The sequence below is a fragment of the Pristiophorus japonicus genome, chromosome 2 (assembly GCF_044704955.1).
Source record: "Pristiophorus japonicus isolate sPriJap1 chromosome 2, sPriJap1.hap1, whole genome shotgun sequence".
Taxonomy (NCBI): domain Eukaryota; kingdom Metazoa; phylum Chordata; class Chondrichthyes; family Pristiophoridae; genus Pristiophorus; species Pristiophorus japonicus.
Genome location: NC_091978.1, coordinates 374,517,579 through 374,537,958, shown reverse-complemented (window position 1 = coordinate 374,537,958; position 20,380 = coordinate 374,517,579).

Sequence of the window (20,380 nt, the reverse complement as noted above, 5' to 3'; positions counted from 1 at the left end):
CATTTATCCACATTATACTTCATCTGCCATGCATTTGCCCACTCACCTAACCTATCCAAGTCACTCTGCAGCCTCATAGCATCCTCCTCACAGCTCACACTGCCACCCAACTTAGTGTCATCCACAAATTTGGAGATACTACATTTAATCCCCTCGTCTAAATCGTTAATGTACAATGTAAACAGCTGGGGCCCCAGCACAGAACCTTGCGGTACCCCACTAGTCACTAATGAATGAGAGGTGATCTTATTGAAACATATAAGATAATAAGGGGATTTGACAGGGTAGATGCAAAGGGGATGTTTCCACTCACGGGGGAATCTAAAACTAGAGGGCATAATCTCAGAATAAGGGGCCGCCCATTTAAAACTGAGATGAGGAGGAATTTCTTGTAAATTCTCTGCCCCAGAGAGCTGTGGAGGCTGGGTCATTGAATATATTTAAGGTGGAGATAGACAGATTTTTGAACGATAAGGGAGTGAAGGGTTATGGGGAGCGGGCAGGGAAGTGGAGCTGAGTCCATGATCAGATCAGCCATGGTCTAATTGAATGGCGGAGCCGGCTCGAGGGGCCGAATGGCCTACTCCTGCTCCTAATTCTTATGTTCTTATTTGGGGAGTAACTTGCTGGAATTAATGTTCTTAAAATCTCACTCTGCATCCCACACCTTGAAAACGAATGTGTAACAGTGGTCAGTCCCTTGGTGTTTATAATTCCCCTGTGGAATTCGTTTTCTCTCTACTTCTGTTTAGCAATTGTCCCCAGCAATTAATAAACTCCAGACTCATATTGTGTTGTTGTTCTTTGCCTTTCTCACCTTTTACTTCTGGTAGAAATATTAATAAAGGATTGGGGAGCCTGTTTATGACAAGATCAGTATTTTGCTGTAGTTTGCACTCTGTACTCTGTCTCTTGCACTTTATTCCCAGAGGAGGTACCACAATCTCTTCCCCCGGTAATTCACTCTGTGTCATTGTTCCACTTAAGCACCACGGCCCAAGGCATGTGTATCGGTGTCAGTATATCTAGGCTTGTCCACACTTGAACTCACTATAAGTTACAGTGCTGGGTCCCTGCTTTAATTTCAAGGTGACCGGAACCTTTATGCTACTAACGATGAATTGTCTGACAATCTGATGCTGATTTCAAGCCAACGACCGAATCCTTCAAGTCGCAGTTTACTGGGCAGTGGAGCTTACTTTCCTGCACATTGTCTGAATTATTAACCTGCAGGGCTCAGACTAACACTCAGCCCCGTCTCCTGTGGGCATGTTGAACCCTTGTACCCCAGTATTCATTTGCTGAGCGGCTTTTGTCAAAATGCTGCCCCAATTACAGCGGAACAATCCGCTGGAGACCAGAACCACTAACTTTCTGCTGGTCGGCCCTGGCTCCAATGTTTAGCTCGGCCTCGATCGACGTGGGCAGAGGGGAGGGGCAGAGGGGCAGTGGGGAGGGGAGGGGCAGAGGGAGTGGGGCAGAGGGAGTGGGCAGTGGGAGTGGGGCAGAGGGGAGGGGTAGAGGGGCAGAGGGGCAGCATTCCATCCAAACCGGAACGGCGAATCTGTCAAAGCACCTTGTCGGGACAGCGGGCATCATTTCTGTCTCCCCATGTTGTGAGCACAAAGCGTGGGGGGGGGGGGTGGTGTGGGGGGGCACCAGTCCGGAGACACTCATTCCCATTAAAGGGCTGCTCAGCCAAACCCTCGGGTAATTTGGCGGACATTTCGATGGATTTTTTGGGGGCTATTTTCAAAGTACGGTAGAAAATTCTGAATTTATTGAGGGGCTTCTGGTAAATTCTCTTTGTTCTTCGTGGGGGGGAAGGGGGAGAGGAGCTAATTCCTCCCGGGTAACAGGAGGACAAAGAAACACACGTCGCCTGTGTATGAGTGGGTATATTATACGTGCAATAAACATATTGAGAGAGGAGGCATCAAGGGGTTTTACAGCTTTGAAAGTGGATAAGTCCCCAGGCCTGGATGAAATGTATCCCAGGCTGTTAAGCGAAGCAAAAGAGGAAATAGCACAGGCTCTGACCATCATTTTCCAGTCCTCTCTGGCGACAGGTGTGGTGCCAGAGGACTGGAGGACTGCTAATGTGGTACCTTTGTTTAGGAAGGGAAAAAGGGATAGACCGAGAAATTACAGGTCAGTCAGTGGTAGGAAAATTATTGGAAAAAATTCTGAAGGACAGGATTAATCTTCATTTAGAAAGACACGGATTAATCAAAGACAATCAGCATGGATTTGTTAAGGGAAGATTGTGTTTGACTAACTTGATTGAATTTTTCGAGGAGGTAACCAGGAGGGTCGATGAGGGCAGTGTATACGATGTAGTGTATATGGATTTTAGCAAGGCTTTTGATAAGGTCCCACATGGCAGACTGGTCACGAAAGTAAAAGCCCCTGGGATCCAGGGCAAAGTGGCAAGTTGGATCCAAAATTGACTCAGAGGCAATAAGCAAAGGGTAATGGTTGATGGGTGTTTTTGTGACTGGAAGGCTGTATCCAGTGGGGTTCCACAGGGCTCAGTACTGGGTCCCTTGCTTTTTGTGATATACATCAATGATCTAGACTTGAATGTAAGGGGTATGATTAAGAAGTTTACAGATGATACTAAAATCGGCCGTGTGGTTGATAATGAAGAAGAAAGCTGTGGACTGCAGGAAGATATCAATGAACTGGTCAGGTGGGCAGAACAGTGGCAAATGGAATCCCATCTGGATAAGTGTGAGGTAATGCATTTGGGGAGGGCTAACAAGGCAAGGGAATACACATTAAATGGTAGGACACTGAGAAGTGTAGAGGAACAAAGGGACCTGGGAGTGCAGGTCCACAGATCCCTGAAGGTAGCAGGCCAGGTAGATAAGGTGGTTAAGAAGGCATTTAGGATACTTGCCTTTATTAGCCGAGGCATAGAATACAAGAGCAGGGAGGTAATGCTTGAACTGTATAAAACAATAGTTAGGTCACAGCTGGAGTACTGTGTGCAGTTCTGGTCACCACATTACAGGAAAGATGTGATTGCACTGGAAAGGGTACAGAGGAGATTTATGAGGATGTTGCCGGGGGTGGAGAATCTTAGCTATGAGGACAGATTTCATAGGCTGGGATTGTTTTCCTTGGAACAGAGGGGGCTGAGGGGAGATCTCATTGAGGTGTATAAAATTATGAAGAGCCTAGATATAGTGGATAGAAAGGGCCTATTTCCCTTAGCAGAAGGGTCAACAACCAGGGGGCATAAATTTAAAGTAATTGGTAGAAGGTTTAGAGGGGATTTGAGGGTAAATTTCTTCACCCAGAGGGTGGTGGGGGTCTGGAACTCACTGCCTGAAAGGGTGGTAGAGGCAGAAACCCTCACTACATTAAAAAAGTACTTGGATGTGCACCTGAAGTGCCGTAACCTACAGGGCTACGGACCGAGAGCTGAAAAATGTGATTAGGCTGGATAGCCTCTTGTTGGCCGACATTGACACAATGGGCTGAAATGGCCTCCTTCCGTGCTGTAAACTTCTATGATTCTATGTGCCCGCCTGTGTTTGAGTGGGTATATTACATGCCCGCCTGTGTTTGAGTGGGTATATTACGTGCCCGCCTCTTCAGCTCACCCTAGCCCGGAACCAGTGCATTGCAGTCTTCAGGGTACACCCCAACCCTGGGCGCTACAGACGAGACCAAAGAGGAATTCTACTCCAGTCTTGAACAATCCCTGTCCCAAGTTCCAACGGGCGACAACCTCATCCTCCTTGGCGACTTCAATGCCAGAGTTGGAAAGGATACTGACCTCCGGGGAGGTGTGATCGGCAGAGAGGGGGTCGGGAAAGCCAACTCCGACAATACCCTTCGTGACGAAATGCTTAGAACACAGCCTTGTCATAACCAATACCCTGTTCCGTTAGAAGGACAAATATAAAACCTCAGGGCCACACCCTCGCTCCAAGCACTGGCATCTCCTTGACTACGTCATTGTCCGAGCGAGGGACCACAAGGACATCTGCATCACCTGCGCCATGACAGGAGCTGCCGACTGCTGGACGGACCACGGCCTAATCCCCTCTGTCACCACCACCACCCAAAACAGTGACGGCAACAGAAACAATGTCGCAGGAAAATCAACGCCGGAGCACTCAAAGACCCCGCTAGGAAAGCCCGATTCAACCAGCGCCTCACAACCAACCTGACGACTCCCAGTGACCCAGAGTCTGGTCTGCCCTCAAGGCCTCCATAATCAGCACCTGTGAGGAGACGCTCGGTCACTCGACCAGGAAACACCAAGACTGGTTCGACGAGAATGACCAGGAGATCCAGGAGCTAATATGCCGCAAGCGCAAGGCATTCCTGGATTGGAAGCAGCAACACAACTCGAGGGCAAGAAAGCAGCTCTACAGACGTCTGATGGCCGAGGTCCAACAGAAAACTCGCGGCCTAAAGAACAGATGGTGGATGGAGAAAGCGCGGGAGATCCAGCAGCTAGCTGACAACCACGACGTCCGAGGATTCTTCAGCACAGTCAAGACGACCTATGGCCCAAGCACCCAAGCCCCTACCCCACTACTGGCCAAGAATGGAGAGATACTCATCAAGGACAGAGAGGCAGTCAGTGCCCACTGGAAGGAGCACTTCGAAGATCTCCTTAACCTAGACTCTGCCTTTGATGCGAGTGTCCTCGACTCCATCCCGCAGCCTGCCACCAGCCACTATCTCAGCAAAGCCCAGCTCGGCACGAGGTAGAAAAGGCCATCCGTCATCTCAAGAACAACAAGGCCTCGGGAGCGGATGGAATCCCTGCTGGGGCACTAAAACATGGCGGAAAAGCTCTATTGGTGCAAATTCATGACCTAATTTCTCTTATCTGGAAGGAGAGCATGCCAGGATATCCCACCTTCACTGAGGCGTACAAGAGCATAGGCCTTACACTAAACATCTGTGAGACAAAGGTCCTCCACCAACCTGCCCCCACCACACAGCACTGCCCCCCCCCCCCCGATTATCAAAATCCACGACGAGGCCTTGGACAAGGTGGACCATTTTCCATACCTCGGGATGTATGTCAACAAGGGCAGACATCGACGACGAGGTCCAACACTTCCTTCAGTGTACCAGTGCAGCCTTCGGTCGCCTGAGGAAGAGAGTGTTTGAAGACCAGGACTTCAAACCCAGAACCCAGCTCATGGTCTACAGGGCAGTAGTGATACCCGCCCTCCTGTATGGCTCAGAGATGTGGACCATATACAGCAGACATCTCAAAGCGCTGGAGAAATACCACCAACGCTGCCTCCGCAAGATCCTGCAAATCCCCTGGGAGGACAGACGCACCAACGTCAAGTGTTCTCGACCAGGCCAACATCCCCAGCATCGAAGCACTGACCACACTCGACCAGCTCCACTGGAAGGGCCACATTGTTCGCATGCTTGACACGAGACTCCCAAAGCAAGCGCCCTACGCAGAGCTTCGACACGGCAAGCGAGCCCCAGGTGGGCAGAGGAAACGCTTCAAAGACACCCTTAAAGCCTCCTTGAAAAAGTGCAGCATCCCCACCGACACCTGGGAGTCCCTGGTCAAAGACTAATCAAAATGGAGGAAGAGCATCCGGGAAGGCGCTGAGCACCGAGAGTCTTTTCACCGAGAGCAAGCGACAGCGGAAGGAACGTGTGGCAACCCAGCACCCACCCACCCGTTCCTTCAACCACCGTCTGCCCCACCTGTGACAGAGACTGTAGGTCCCACGTAGGTCTCTTTAGTCACCTGAGAACTCATTTCTAATGTGGAAGCAAGTCATCCTTGACTCCGAGGGGCTGCCTAAGAAGAGAAGATATTAATTGTCCCCCCGTGTTTGAGTGGGAATATTATGTGCCTGTCTGTGTTTGAGTGGGTATATTACGTGCCCGCCTGTGTTTGAGTGGTAATATTACGTGCCGGCCTGTGTTCACCGAGAATACCAGCAGACATACAACTAGCTGAACAGCAGTGGCCCAATTTCCGGTCCCAGTTGCTCAGTTTGCTTCTCCGACACCTCAGTGAATTCGCGGGCTGTGTGTGCAAAGTCTCCAAGCGTTGGCAATACTGCACTGCCTCAATGGGACCAACATTATTCAGCAAAGGATCCAATAATAGCAGGTTCTGTGCGAAACACACAATCTCATTAACTCCCGACATCCCCTTTGAACTCCAGCAAATAACAATCCAGGTCTCTGGAGCCACAAACAGCTCTTTTGGGGATTCTCCGTATTTATCTGGGTTGGTGTAACTGAGAAACTGTATTTCAGTGGGAAAGGTGACCCAGTTACTGGTGCATCTCGCCTGAAACATGCACACGATATAAGTCTGTCCGTGAGCGTCTCCAGGGAAAGCCCAGAATCCGGATATCAGTCGGGAATTGACGCAAAATTGTCATCACATTGATGACATCAGCGAAAGGCGATGCCAGACTGGGCAGGGCCTGATTTTGATACAAGGTACTCGGCGAGCTGCCTGCAGTTTATGATCCGCCTGCTAATTGGCTGGGGACGGAAATCGGGCATCAGTGATGCCAATTAAAGGCAGCCTGCACCTCTTAAAGGAGAAGATGCTTAAAGGGGCGGTGTGATTCGAGGGGCGGTGTGCGTCGAGGGGCGGTGTGATTCGAGGGACGGAGTGATTCGAGGGGCGGTGTGTGTCGAGGGGCGGTGTGTGTAGAGAGGCGGTGTGATTCGAGGGGCGGTGTGTGTCGAGGGGCGGTGTGTGTCGAGGGGCGGTGTGTGTAGAGAGGCGGTGTGATTCGAGGGGCGGTGTGTGTAGAGAGGCGGTGTGAGTCGAGGGGCGGTGTGATTCGAGGGGCGGTGTGATTCGAGGGGCGGTGTGATTCGAGGGGCGGTGTGATTCGAGGGGCGGTGTGATTCGAGGGGCAGTGTGATTCGAGGGGCAGTGTGATTCGAGGGGCGGTGTGATTCGAGGGACGGTGTGAGTCGAGGGGCGGTGTGAGTCGAGGGACAGTGTGATTCGAGGGGCGGTGTGAGTCGAGGGGCGGTGTGTGTCGAGGGGCGGTGTGATTCGAGGGGCAGTGTTGTCGAGGGGCAGTGTTGTCGAGGGGCGGTGTGATTCGAGGGGCGGTGTGATTCGAGGGGCGGTGTGTGTCGAGGGGCAGTGTTGTCGAGGGGCAGTGTGATTCGAGGGGCGGTGTGTGTCGAGGGGCGGTGTGTGTCGAGGGACGGTGTGTGTCGAGGGGCGGTGTGAGTCGAGGGGCGGTGTGAGTCGAGGGGCGGTGTGATTCGAGGGACAGTGTGATTCGAGGGGCGGTGTGAGTCGAGGGGCGGTGTGTGTCGAGGGACGGTGTGATTCGAGGGACAGTGTGATTCGAGGGGCGGTGTGAGTCGAGGGGCGGTGTGTGTCGAGGGACGGTGTGATTCGAGGGACAGTGTGATTCGAGGGGCGGTGTGAGTCGAGGGGCGGTGTGAGTCGAGGGGCGGTGTGATTCGAGGGGCGGTGTGAGTCGAGGGGCGGTGTGATTCGAGGGACGGAGTGTGTCGAGGGACGGTGTGATTCGAGGGACGGTGTGATTCGAGGGGCGGTGTGTGTCGAGGGGCGGTGTGATTCGAGGGGCGGTGTGATTCGAGGGGCGGTGTGAGTCGAGGGGCGGTGTGAGTCGAGGGGCGGTGTGATTCGAGGGGCGGTGTGATTCGAGGGACGGAGTGTGTCGAGGGACGGTGTGATTCGAGGGACGGTGTGATTCGAGGGGCGGTGTGATTCGAGGGGCGGTGTGATTCGAGGGACGGAGTGTGTCGAGGGGCGGTGTGTGTCGAGGGGCGGTGTGATTCGAGGGGCGGTGTGAGTCGAGGGGCGGTGTGATTCGAGGGACGGAGTGTGTCGAGGGACGGTGTGATTCGAGGGACGGTGTGATTCGAGGGACGGAGTGATTCGAGGGACGGTGTGTGTCGAGGGGCGGTGTGATTCGATGGGCGGTGTGAGTCGAGGGGCAGTGTGAGTCGAGGGGCGGTGTGAGTCGAGGGACGGAGTGTGTCGAGGGACGGTGTGATTCGAGGGACGGTGTGATTCGAGGGACGGAGTGATTCGAGGGACGGTGTGTGTCGAGGGGCGGTGTGATTCGATGGGCGGTGTGAGTCGAGGGGCAGTGTGAGTCGAGGGGCGGTGTGAGTCGAGGGGCGGTGTGTGTCGAGGGACGGTGTGATTCGAGGGACAGTGTGAGTCGAGGGGCGGTGTGAGTCGAGGGGCGGTGTGATTCGAGGGGCGGTGTGAGTCGAGGGACGGAGTGTGTCGAGGGGTGGTGTGTGTCGAGGGACGGAGTGTGTCGAGGGGTGGTGTGATTCGAGGGGCGGTGTGAGTCGAGGGGCGGTGTGATTCGAGGGGCGGTGTGATTCGAGGGGCGGTGTGTGTCGAGGGGCGGTGTGATTCGAGGGGCGGTGTGTGTCGAGGGGCGGTGTGTGTCGAGGGGCGGTGTGCGTCGAGGGACGGTGTGAGTCGAGGGACGGTGTGATTCGAGGGGCGGTGTGATTCGAGGGGCGGTGTGATTCGAGGGACGGAGTGTGTCGAGGGGCGGTGTGTGTCGAGGGGCGGTGTGATTCGAGGGGCGGTGTGTGTCGAGGGGCGGTGTGATTCGAGGGGCGGTGTGATTCGAGGGGCGGTGTGATTCGAGGGACGGAGTGTGTCGAGGGGCGGTGTGTGTCGAGGGGCGGTGTGCGTCGAGGGGCGGTGTGCGTCGAGGGACGGTGTGAGTCGAGGGGCGGTGTGATTCGAGGGGCGGTGTGATTCGAGGGGCGGTGTGAGTCGAGGGACGGAGTGTGTCGAGGGGCGGTGTGATTCGAGGGACAGTGTGATTCGAGGGGCGGTGTGAGTCGAGGGGCGGTGTGAGTCGAGGGGCGGTGTGAGTCGAGGGACAGTGTGATTCGAGGGGCGGTGTGATTCGAGGGGCGGTGTGATTCGAGGGGCGGTGTGAGTCGAGGGACGGTGTGTGTCGAGGGGCGGTGTGATTCGAGGGGCGGTGTGAGCCGAGGGGCGGTGTGATTCGAGGGGCAGTGTGTGTCGAGGGGCGGTGTGATTCGAGGGGCGGTGTGAGCCGAGGGGCGGTGTGAGTCGAGGGGCGGTGTGATTCGAGGGGCAGTGTGTGTAGAGAGGCGGTGTGTGTCGAGGGGCGGTGTGATTCGAGGGACAGTGTGATTCGAGGGGCGGTGTGAGTCGAGGGGCGGTGTGATTCGAGGGGCGGTGTGATTCGAGGGGCGGTGTGATTCGAGGGACGGAGTGATTCGAGGGGCGGTGTGATTCGAGGGGCGGTGTGATTCGAGGGGCGGTGTGATTCGAGGGGCAGTGTGATTCGAGGGACGGAGTGATTCGAGGGGCGGTGTGATTCGAGGGGCGGTGTGATTCGAGGGACGGAGTGATTCGAGGGGCGGTGTGATTCGAGGGGCGGTGTGATTCGAGGGGCGGTGTGATTCGAGGGGCGGTGTGATTCGAGGGGCGGTGTGATTCGAGGGACGGTGTGAGTCGAGGGGCGGTGTGATTCGAGGGGCGGTGTGATTCGAGGGGCGGTGTGATTCGAGGGACAGTGTGAGTCGAGGGGCGGTGTGTGTCGAGGGGCGGTGTGAGTCGAGGGGCGGCGTGATTCGAGGGACGGTGTGTGTCGAGGGACGATGTGAGTCGAGGGGCGGTGTGCGTAGAGAGGCGTGGCGTGATTTGAGGGGCGGTGTGTGTCGAGGGGCGGTGTGATTCGAGGGGCGGTGTGATTCGAGGGGCGGTGTGATTCGAGGGGCGGTGTGTGTAGAGAGGCGGTGTGATTTGGCTCCAATTCTCCAGCTGCAGGGGTTGGTGAAGGTAGTCACCGGGAGGAGGGAGCAATTGTTGCTGATGGGTGATGGTAGGCTGTGAGGACAAGTCTCAGGGCCAGAAGTGGCAGAGCAGGTGGAGGAAGAAATTCAACGATCTCACTGGGATCGCTGAGGTAAGACTGCTGCTCACATCTCTCTCGCACTCTCGTTACTCCTGGACTACCTGTAGCCCAGCACTCACTCCCCTACCCCACTTCTCATCGCTCTGCTTCCACATCAGCACACCTCAGTATGACACACTTTGCTCCTGCTCACACTCCCTCACACCTCTGCCATCTTTTACACACTCGCAACATTATTCTACCTCGACAGCCTTCACATCTTTTACCAGCCCACACACTAACTGCGGGAGGATGAACCCAGAAACATGTGCTTGATACGGACAGCCTCCTAGGACGACCAGAAGTTGCCCAAACCACTATGGTGGCTGATCAATTTCGCAGGAGATTGGAGCAGGATTTCACCGCCTGAACTTTACCCCGGGCACAGGTTTAGCGCCCGGGCACAAGCTCCCGTTTCTGTCTGGAGATTTCCTTGTTGCTGAAAACCAGTTTCTGTTTGACAAATCCAAGCTTGGGGTAGTTGCCCCTCCTCGCACACCTGCGGCGAACACTCACTGGCCAAGGGCAGTGATACAGCACGGAGCTGTATCCAATTTACGATCACTTTAGCAGCTCCCGTAGTCGGGGCAGTGCCTGGTTTGCACCACTTTTCACAATCATTAATCTGGTCATCCACTAAACAGCCTGTGTGACCTTGGCCTCGAACGTACTTGTGCTGGTCTTCGCTGAGCTGTGAGTTGCTGTGCGCAGATCCATCCTGACGGATAGCACTGTTAATTGTTGGTTAAACTCACCCACATCTATTCCTGTAGTGTGCTTTCCCGCTTAGACTGCTGATTGAGATTTTAAACCCACAGCAAGAACCTGGAGCTCCATGTCCTTCTCCATTATCTTCATTACGGAGAGGCACTTTGTGTCTATTTACTGACCACTGGTTGCAATCTTGCTGCCATCTCAGGTGCCCCCGTGGGCGACCTTGATATTTCTGATTTTGAGCCTAGATTTGATTTTAGTGTATTTTATTGGGACCAAACTAGTGAAGTGAAGTCAGTTATGTCGCATTGATCGTGAGCGGCTGATATTGAGTTCCGCCAGAAACGCAATGCACTTACCGTGTTTCGAGTGTTTTAACCGGTGTGGTGGATGCCGGGGTCTCTTGCGCGAAATTCCGCTCTTTGGCTTTTTTCCCCCGAGCAGCCCAGAAGTGGGTCATAATGGGGGCAAAGGTGCAGCAGGGAGCAACAGTTTGCAGTGTGGTGGGGCGGGCGGGGTGTCCACTGGCACATCACTGAGTCTCTCCCCTTCATTTAAAGTTTCTTTAATTCAGTCCAATAGCAAGCTGCTTGTTGGCGGCCTGGCTGAACCCAGGGGCATTAATTGTCGGTGCGACCTGTTCCTGTACCTGGACACTTCCTGCTCTGTACCTGGACACTTCCTGCTCTGTACCTGGACACTTCCTGTTCCTGTACCTGGACACTTCCTGCTCTGTACCTGGACACTTCCTGCTCTGTACCTGGACACTTCCTGCTCTGTACCTGGGCACTTCCTGTTCCTGTACCTGGACACTTCCTGCTCTGTACCTGGACACTTCCTGCTCTGTACCTGGACACTTCCTGCTCTGTACCTGGACACTTCCTGTTCCTGTACCTGGACACTTCCTGCTCTGTACCTGGACACTTCCTGCTCTGTACCTGGACACTTCCTGCTCTGTACCTGGACACTTCCTGCTCTGTACCTGGACACTTCCTGTTCCTGTACCTGGACACTTCCTGCTCTGTACCTGGACACTTCCTGCTCTGTACCTGGACACTTCCTGCTCTGTACCTGGGCACTTCCTGTTCCTGTATCTGGACACTTCCTGCTCTGTACCTGGATACTTCCTGCTCTGTACCTGGACACTTCCTGCTCTGTACCTGGACACTTCCTGTTCCTGTACCTGGACACTTCCTGCTCTGTACCTGGACACTTCCTGTTCCTGTATATGGACACTTCCTGCTCTGTACCTGGACACTTCCTGTTCCTGTACCTGGACAGGGACCATTTAGTTCCTGCTCCTGCCTCTGTGTTTTTATACTTATCTGGATGAGGGATGTTGGTGCTGGGGAATGGCTCAGTTCCCTCCTGTCATATCAAACACTTCCAACTCAGATATAACACGGCCAGACACGGAATAAACCTCGCTCTGCTCCAACATGCCTCAGTCCTAACTGAAGAAGAGTTACCTCCTCCTGCAAGAGTGCAGTATTTTCCATTTCCCACCCCTCCTGCGACCCTCAAAGTGAGATCGCCAATTAGTGCCAGATTAGGGACAGCTTTGTTCCCATGGAATTGGGAACCAGATTGAAATTCCCAAATGAATTTTACTGTCAGTCGGCAGAGGGAAGAAATTTTGGTCATACCAGTGAGGGGCTCTCCTCACCTGCCTCACATTGTCCAATTGGTAATCAGTCTAACGTCACCCTTCAAACGCTCCAACATTTCTCCATTTTACCAATCCTGAAACCCCTCAGCATGTTTTGCTCTTGAGCTTCTAAGCTTGGAATGCGTCATTCACACGTTCCTTCTCTTCCTGTGTGTTGAAAGAAAAGTGTGCATTTTAACCCAGCGGTTAGATTCGCACTGCCATCGTAATCACGCAGTTTTCCCAGTTGGTCGAGCTTCCCTCCAGAGGCACCCAGCAGTCTCGGGCAATTATGTAAATCGGGGTCCTCAGATACAATAAGGACCACAATGCCATTTATATGCAAAATGGCGGCAGTCCAGTGCAGTGCCTAACCTGGCATGATTGGTCAGTCAGAGCCACTGAAGCAGCATTTAAAGGGGTGCTGAGCAACAAGTAATTGGATCCCAGGATGTGTGCGCTAATGAATGCTTTGGGTTGTCAGGACAGTTTGCAGATTGCAGGTGACAGATATTGTCACCATCCTTACCCTCAGTTATCGTTACTTGCTGATCTTCAGTGCTGATACTGCTAGTTACAGTCAGATGGAGAGCAGAGATGGGAGAGGACTTTGTCCTCTGTCGTGCCCTCTCCTGGGCTATCCCTGACTCCAGTACTTGCTGCTTCCCACTGGTGCTGGCTCCTTCAAACCCCCCAAACTCGCTGTGTAACCCACAGAAAACAACTTCTGCGCTGGTGCTGGGGGGCAGGGGCAGGGGGTTGGAACGGATGATGGTGCCTGGGCGGGCGGGGGGAATTAGAAGAGAGGTTGGTGCCCGGGGGGGCGAGGGAGGGAGGGGAGGGGGGAAGGTTGGAACGGCTAATGGTTTTTTTCCTCAGGAGGAGTCACCTTCTGCAGGGCACCGATTCTAAGAGGGACGAAGGAAGAAAGAGAAAAAGGTCACAATTTCGGATGGCAGATAGAAACTGAGCAGCAGGAGGTGACAATATTGAGAAGCTTGTTGAATATTTGCCGGAGTGAATGAAGGACTGCAGCTAATGAGCTATAATTGTGCTCAGATAATCCACCACCTTGGCTTTTCCTGATGCTCATACCTTTGCCCAGACTAAAGATCTGCTGGGCTTCATTCAGTGAGGGTTATGATCATGGAATCATAGAATTTTACACCTCAGAAGGAGGCCATTCGGCCCATCGTGTCCGCTCCGACCGACCAAGAGCTATCCAGCCTAATCCCACTTTCCAGCTCTCAGTCCGTAGCCCTGTAGGTTACGGCACTTCAAGTGTACATCCAAGTACTTTTTAAATGTGGTGAGGGTTTCTGCCTCTACCACCCTTTCAGGCCGTGAGTTCCAGACCCCCACCACCCTCTGGGTGAAGAAATTTCCCTCAAATCCCCTCTAAACCTCCCCCCAATTACTTTAAATCTATGCCCCCTGGTTGTTGACCCCTCTGCCAAGGGAAACAGGTCCTTCCTCTCCACTCTATCCAGGCCCCTCATAATTTTATACACCTCAATCAGGTCTCCCCTCAGCCTCCTCTGTTCCAAAGTAAAAAACCCAGCCTATCCAATCTTTCCTCATAGCTAAGATTCTCCAGTCCAGGCAACATCCTCGTATATCTCCTCTGCACCCTCTCTTGTGCAATCACATCTTTCCAGCAATGTGGTGACCAGAACTGCGCGCAGTACTCCAGCTGTGGCCTGACTGGTGTTTTATAATGATGGTAATTTCCGCTCCTCTCCCTTTCATGATGTGTGGAGTTGTTGTGCAAGCGGAGAGGAGGAGGGTTAGTGAGTGTGTGTCGAGAAGGTGAGTGTGGGATGATATGTGGGGCTTCTGCGTATTGTGCGTATGCTCAGATTTGGAGAAGAAGCTGAATGGAATGGGGAGGAGATGAATGAAAAGTCAAGTGTTTTAATATTATTTCTGGGGATGTGGGTGTTATGGACAGGATTGTGCAAATCCCCATTAAACCCAAAGATGGGAGTTAACAACTGAGCAGGCCTGACTATTCTACACTCTGGAATAGTTGAGGGAAGGTGATGAAATAGTACAGGTACTAACCATCCTTTTCCAAGATTCTGTGGGAACAGGAATTCTACCAATCCTATCAGATACAGAGCCAGCTGAGGATGAGCACAATGGGCTGAATGACCCCTTTGTACTGAGATTTGTGAATGGGGGGGTTGGGGGTTCGGTGGACCACACCAGAGCTGTAGATTCAGGCCTGGAAGGGGAAACTTCGAAGCTTTTGTGATCGTGTTGGGACAGGAGACAAACTGGGAGATGGTGGAGCCTCGGAGGACAGGCAGTCGGTTCTTTGAGCAGTGCGGTGGGATCTGCTTCAAAAGGTGGCACCTCCAACACTTCCTCGGCACATTGAAGTACCACCATAAACAGCTTGAGTTTATGTAACACCTTTAATGTAGGACAACATCCCAAGGGCACTTCAGAGGAGCGATTGTCTAACACCATGTGACATAAGGAGACATTAGGGCAGGCTGGGTGAAAGATGTAGGTTTTAACGAGTGTCTGAAAGGAGGAAAGGGGTAGAGAGGCAGAGAGGTTTAGGCAGGATGAGCGAACAGTGGTTGAGATATTGAATAAGAAAGACATAGATCACTGATGCGGTCACACAGTGTTGGTGACAGATGGCCAGCTCCTGGTGCTCCACAAACTGCAAGGACTGAAAAGGAAGTGGGGAGAGATGAGAGAGCATAAATCTGTAAGTGTGAATGTGACCTTCAATAACACATTAGCAAATACTCCTGCACTACATAAAGACATCATTCCTGATATACTATGTATTTTGCTAATGAGATGTAACATTTAATTATATAGCACATTTGAAGAATTTTTATGATCTTTCTTACTATATACAATCTGAATGGTGACAGATTAGGAAAAGGGGAGGTGCAACGAGACCTGGGTGTCATGGTACATCAGTCATTGAAGGTTGGCATGCAGGTACAGCAGGCAGTAAAGAAAGCAAATGGCATGTTGGCCTTCATAGCGAGGGGATTTGAGTATAGGAGCAGGGAGGTCTTACTGCAGTTGTACAGGGCCTTGGTGAGGCCACACCTTGAATATTGTGTTCAGTTTTGGTCTCCTAATCTGAGGAAGGACGTTCTTGCTATTGAGGGAGTGCAGCGAAGGTTCACCAGACTGATTCCCGGGATGGCAGGACTGACATATGAGGAGAGAATGGATCGACTGGGCCTGTATTCACTGGAGTTTAGAAGAATGAGAGGGGATCTCATAGAAACGTTTAAAATTCTGATGGGATTAGACAGGTTAGATGCAGGAAGAATGTTCCCGATGTTGGGGAAGTCCAGAACCAGGGGTCACAGTCTAAGGATAAGGTGTAAGCCATTTAGGACTGAGATGAGGAGAAACTTCTTCACTCAGAGAATTGTGAACCTGTGGAATTCCCTACCACAGAGAGTTGTTGAGGCCAGTTCATTAGATATATTCAAAAGGGAGTTAGATATGGCCCTTACGGCTAAAGGGAGCAAGGGGTATGGAGAGAAAGCAGGAAAGGGGTATTGAGGTGAATGATCAGCCATGAACTTATTGAATGGTGGTGCAGGCTCGAAGGGCTGAATGGCCTACTCCTGCACCTAATTTTTATGTTTCTATGTTTCTAATCCACCTTACCATACGCGACAATGTTGTCCAATATATTAACCGTTCGCTGCACCTGGAATCCAGATGTGACGATTAGCTAATAAAATGGAGTCACGGACCTTGTGAGCCCGTGGCCACATGATGTGTGCATGTGGACTTTAATCTTTGAGTGTTTGTTGGTAAAAGGGGAATATGCAAAGCAGGGTTACGCGGGGTTTTTGCCCGTGCGTGCTTTACTTGGACAATGTGCTGACATGTGTAAGACGGGTGACCATGCTGGATTTGAAGAAAGCCAATGCTATGTCCCCGATTTCATTTCATAGGAATAGAAACAGGATTCTCCAGTTCGTTTTGGCAAATAAAGACACACAGGAGGCGAGATGGAAATTTGAATGGTTACTTTATTTTACTGTGTGTTATTTCACTGTAGATGGACATTACAATAACTCGATATAAACGGCATGCGGTAGTCTCACACAGCTGCTAAAATCAACACAATATTCAGTCATAAAGTCTTTACTTATGTCACTACTGGGACAGTACAGCATGCTGGCAGTCTGAAGCGGGAGGGGGTCCGTCACATGACAAACCTCAACAATTTGCACAAGACACAGAGGGGTCACGAGAAGCACCAACAGGATTTGCCTAAGACGTTTGAGTGGAAGGAATGGAAATTGTCAAACACTTGCTGACGGGCAGCGAGTAAAAGCATTGGAGATGGACCTTTACATTCAGGGCACACCTGGGTTTGAGCCACAGTCTGGCTTTAACTCCTGTCGGTAAGGTCAGCGTGGTGAACATGTTTCTGTGTAGACAAGAATGAAACCAGAGTGAGGAATGGGAACTGCCTCACTGAGAGACAAGAACTTGGAACAAAAGACGTTTTTCCACACACAGACGAATATTATTAGTAGATATATTGCAGTCTCATCTTATATCGGCTTGGCAGTCTATGATTACATTTTAAACTCTTCAATATTTGATGTTTGGACAGTTTAATAATTTGTTCTTTTCTGTATTGGCTTATAACCTGGTTTGCCAAATGGGCTTTTGGAATTTTTAAGAAACTTACCAGGTGAGAAATACAAATGGCACCAAAGAATGAGGTCATTGAGAAAGGTCTCCTTATATTTGAGAGAACGAAGGTTCTGGTCAGTGATAATCTTCACATAAACCTCCATGGCCATTCTCCCGCGGGAGGAGTGCATGCCTCGAATTGTTGGGTCAAGTTCCTGGACTAAAGTCCACGTACAGTTACCGGATCTCCCCCAGCTCTCGCATCGCCTCCGCTACTTGGACAGAAGTGTAAAGATGATTTCCGCCTTTACACTTCTGTCCAAGTAACGCCAGCGCAGCGGGAAGAACTGCAGGAATTTCCCGGCCAGCGGGAGGGATTTTAACCCAACGCCAGGGGAGCGGGCAGTTTTACCCACCGCCCGATATTGCTCGACGCCGGGCGCTCCCGATCGCGGTGCTTTTCCAACGGGCGCCTTGGGTTAAAATCGCCCCGCTGTGTCCCCTTGTGTATTGAAGCCGAATATTATTGCTTTGGTTGCTTCAGTCACAAACATTGCGCCGTGACGAGACGTTTCACCATTCCGCGTGTCCTGTCCCGACTCACCGAGTCCCCTCGGTGAGGTCCGTGTTTTACAGTAATAGACTGCCAAGCCTACTTTATGGCTTTCTCTGTTGAAATATGTGGAGTTTTTCAATCATTGTCAAATGAAATTTGCTTTTTTTCTCTTTGTAGCGGGGTCTTGCTTTTATTCCACAGAAAGGCTGAGCGTAAAATAATCTCAAGAACACACTCCATCATTGGGCCAGATATTGAAACACAAGAACCCATACCTGAGATAAACTGGTTCCTTTTCATTGCGCTCAATATCAACTCGGTGCCAAACTAGCAAACCCGACAAATCATAATTATGGAGAAAATTGTTCTTTGGTTTAATTGAAACTGAAACGCAACCTAGGTTCTCGGCTTAAAGAAATCATATTTAACTCTTTTAATTTGAATGAAACATTTTTACTTGTGTTGCGAGAAAATTCTGTGGCAATGGCCTAAAACAGGGAGGGGAGGTGAAGGGGTGTGGGAAGGGGCGTTGGAGGGGAGGGGAGGGGTGTGGGGATGGAGGGGAGGGGTGTTGGAGGGGAGGGGGAGAGGAGAGTTGTTGGAGGGGAGGGGGAGTGGAGTTGGACGGGAGGGGAGTTGGAGGGGGAGGGGTGTTGGATGGGGAGGGGAGAGGAGTTGGAGGGGAGAGGAGAGTTGTTGGAGGGGAGTTGGAGGAGAGGGGTGTTGGAGGGGAGGGGAGTTGGAGGGGAGGATAAAGTTGTTGGAGGGGAGGGGTGTTGGAGGGGAGGGGGAGAGGAGAGTTGTTGGAGGGGAGGGGGGAAGGGAGTTGGAGGGGAGGGGAGTTGGAGGGGGAGGGATATTGGAGGGGACGGGGAGGGGAGAGTTTTTGGAGGCGAGGCGGAGGGGAATTGGAGGGGAGGGGTGTTGGAGGGGAGGGGAGTTGGAGGGGGAGGGATGTTGGAGGGGAGGGTAGAGTTGTTAGAGGGGAGGGATGTTGGAGGGGAGGGGAGTTGGAGGGGAGGGGGTGAGGAGAGTTGTTGGAGGGGAGGGGGAAGGGAGTTGGAGGGGGAGGGGAGTTGGAGGGGAGGGGAGTTGGAGGGTAGAGTTGTTGGGGAGGTTTTGTGGGTAATGTAGGAGTTTAAAGTAACATTGTCCACTGCAGGGTCTTTACTGAAATATAAAATGCTGTCAATATTCTGAGCGTCCTGGTGAATTTTACACAGAAATACTTGCAGTTCGGCGGGAAAGTGCTTTGACTTTCCCCTAGAAGTGTAAAATATGGCTCTCAGTACCCTGCATAAACCCAGTGTACAGGACGCTGTTTCTCTCCAAGGCCAGTGCACACCCTGCCCAGTGAGCACACGTTCGGAACAGAGTTCGAGGGAAATGGCCTCCAGGCAGACAAATATTTCTAAATACCAACAAGTAATCCCTGGTTGGTAGAATGAATATTTGACTGGCACTATCAGCTGGTATGTTACGAGGAAAATACAGTACTCAAGATATAGTGGTTTTAACGACTGAAGCAGGTCATAATATCTATCAAATGACAAGAATTCTCCACATTACCTGGGATTTCACAGTGATAATTTGCATGGGATTGCCCCATATCCAGCAATATGATCTATTCCTCACATCAATTTTAAATGGCTTAATTTTGTATATATATTTTTTAACTATTTACAATTCTGACAGGTTTTAATACATATTGTGACAAACACCAGATACTAATCTGTGACAAATGAGAGACGGTAACACCCTGTAAACACTGACAGCAATGGGACCTGGCTATGACATTCCACGTTACACCACGAGTTATTGCGCTGGGTTTATTGACACCGGCGGTCGTATGGCTGTGAAAAGGGGCTCCCAGCTTCAATACTTCCACACAACTCAAGGTTCGGAGCCTGGATTCTATCGGGGGGAGATGAGTTACACCCCAGGCCCAGTTATTCCAGGAGTGGGGCTGAGTGAGCTTCTCCTCTGTGACTGAGGCAACTAGACTTCTGCAAATTGCGCAGATTCTCGGAACTTTATGATGTATTGTAACATTTTTAAAAATATGTCTAAGCTAATACGGTGTAGCTTGGGACCCAAGAGACCTTTTACTCATGGAGTCACAGACTCTCTTTAGCATTATCAAATACATGGATTCTGATTTAGCACTTCAAATGTTTGTAATTTGGAGATGGGGAAAGTTAACTGGGATCAATAAAGTGAATCCCTCTCTGCATGAGACGCATCATCGAATGATATCGTACCGAAAGAGGCCATTCAGCCCATCGTGCTGACTAACTGACCCATTCAACGTCACAATCCATGGGAGCAGGAGCATCTCTGATAGGTCACAAGCCTCTGATTCATGATCAAAGTACAGTTATCGTTGAACAATTCTACACAGGATAGATATCATGCTTACATTCATGAAGTCTGCGTCCATTGGTTAACATCTGTACGGTGTTAGGTAAAACCGAAAGAACAGATTTCGAATGCACAATTACATAATAAAATACTAAAGTCTGGAGATGAAGCTATGCATGTTCTTATCTTATTCTTTTGCCGTTTATGGGCATTAACCTGTTTAAAGTAAATAGGTCAACGCGCCATCAACATTGCGGGCAAAAGAGTGGGATAGGAATGTGTCAAGCCTCGGAGTGTTATATCACAGGCCATAATTGTCTTTAATAAGTTCTGTCCAAAATTGGAAAATTGCCATCCGTTGATATTACGAGAATAACGATTAGATGGAGCGGTGCTGGGACTTCGCTGTACGTTGTAGACCTGACCCAGCGCGGTGACCTGATGCGTTATTTAACTAGAACAATGGACAACAAAGATTGGTAACAATGCTAGCTGGAGCCCTGCAGTGTCAAAGTGGTCACATATTGATAAAAAGAT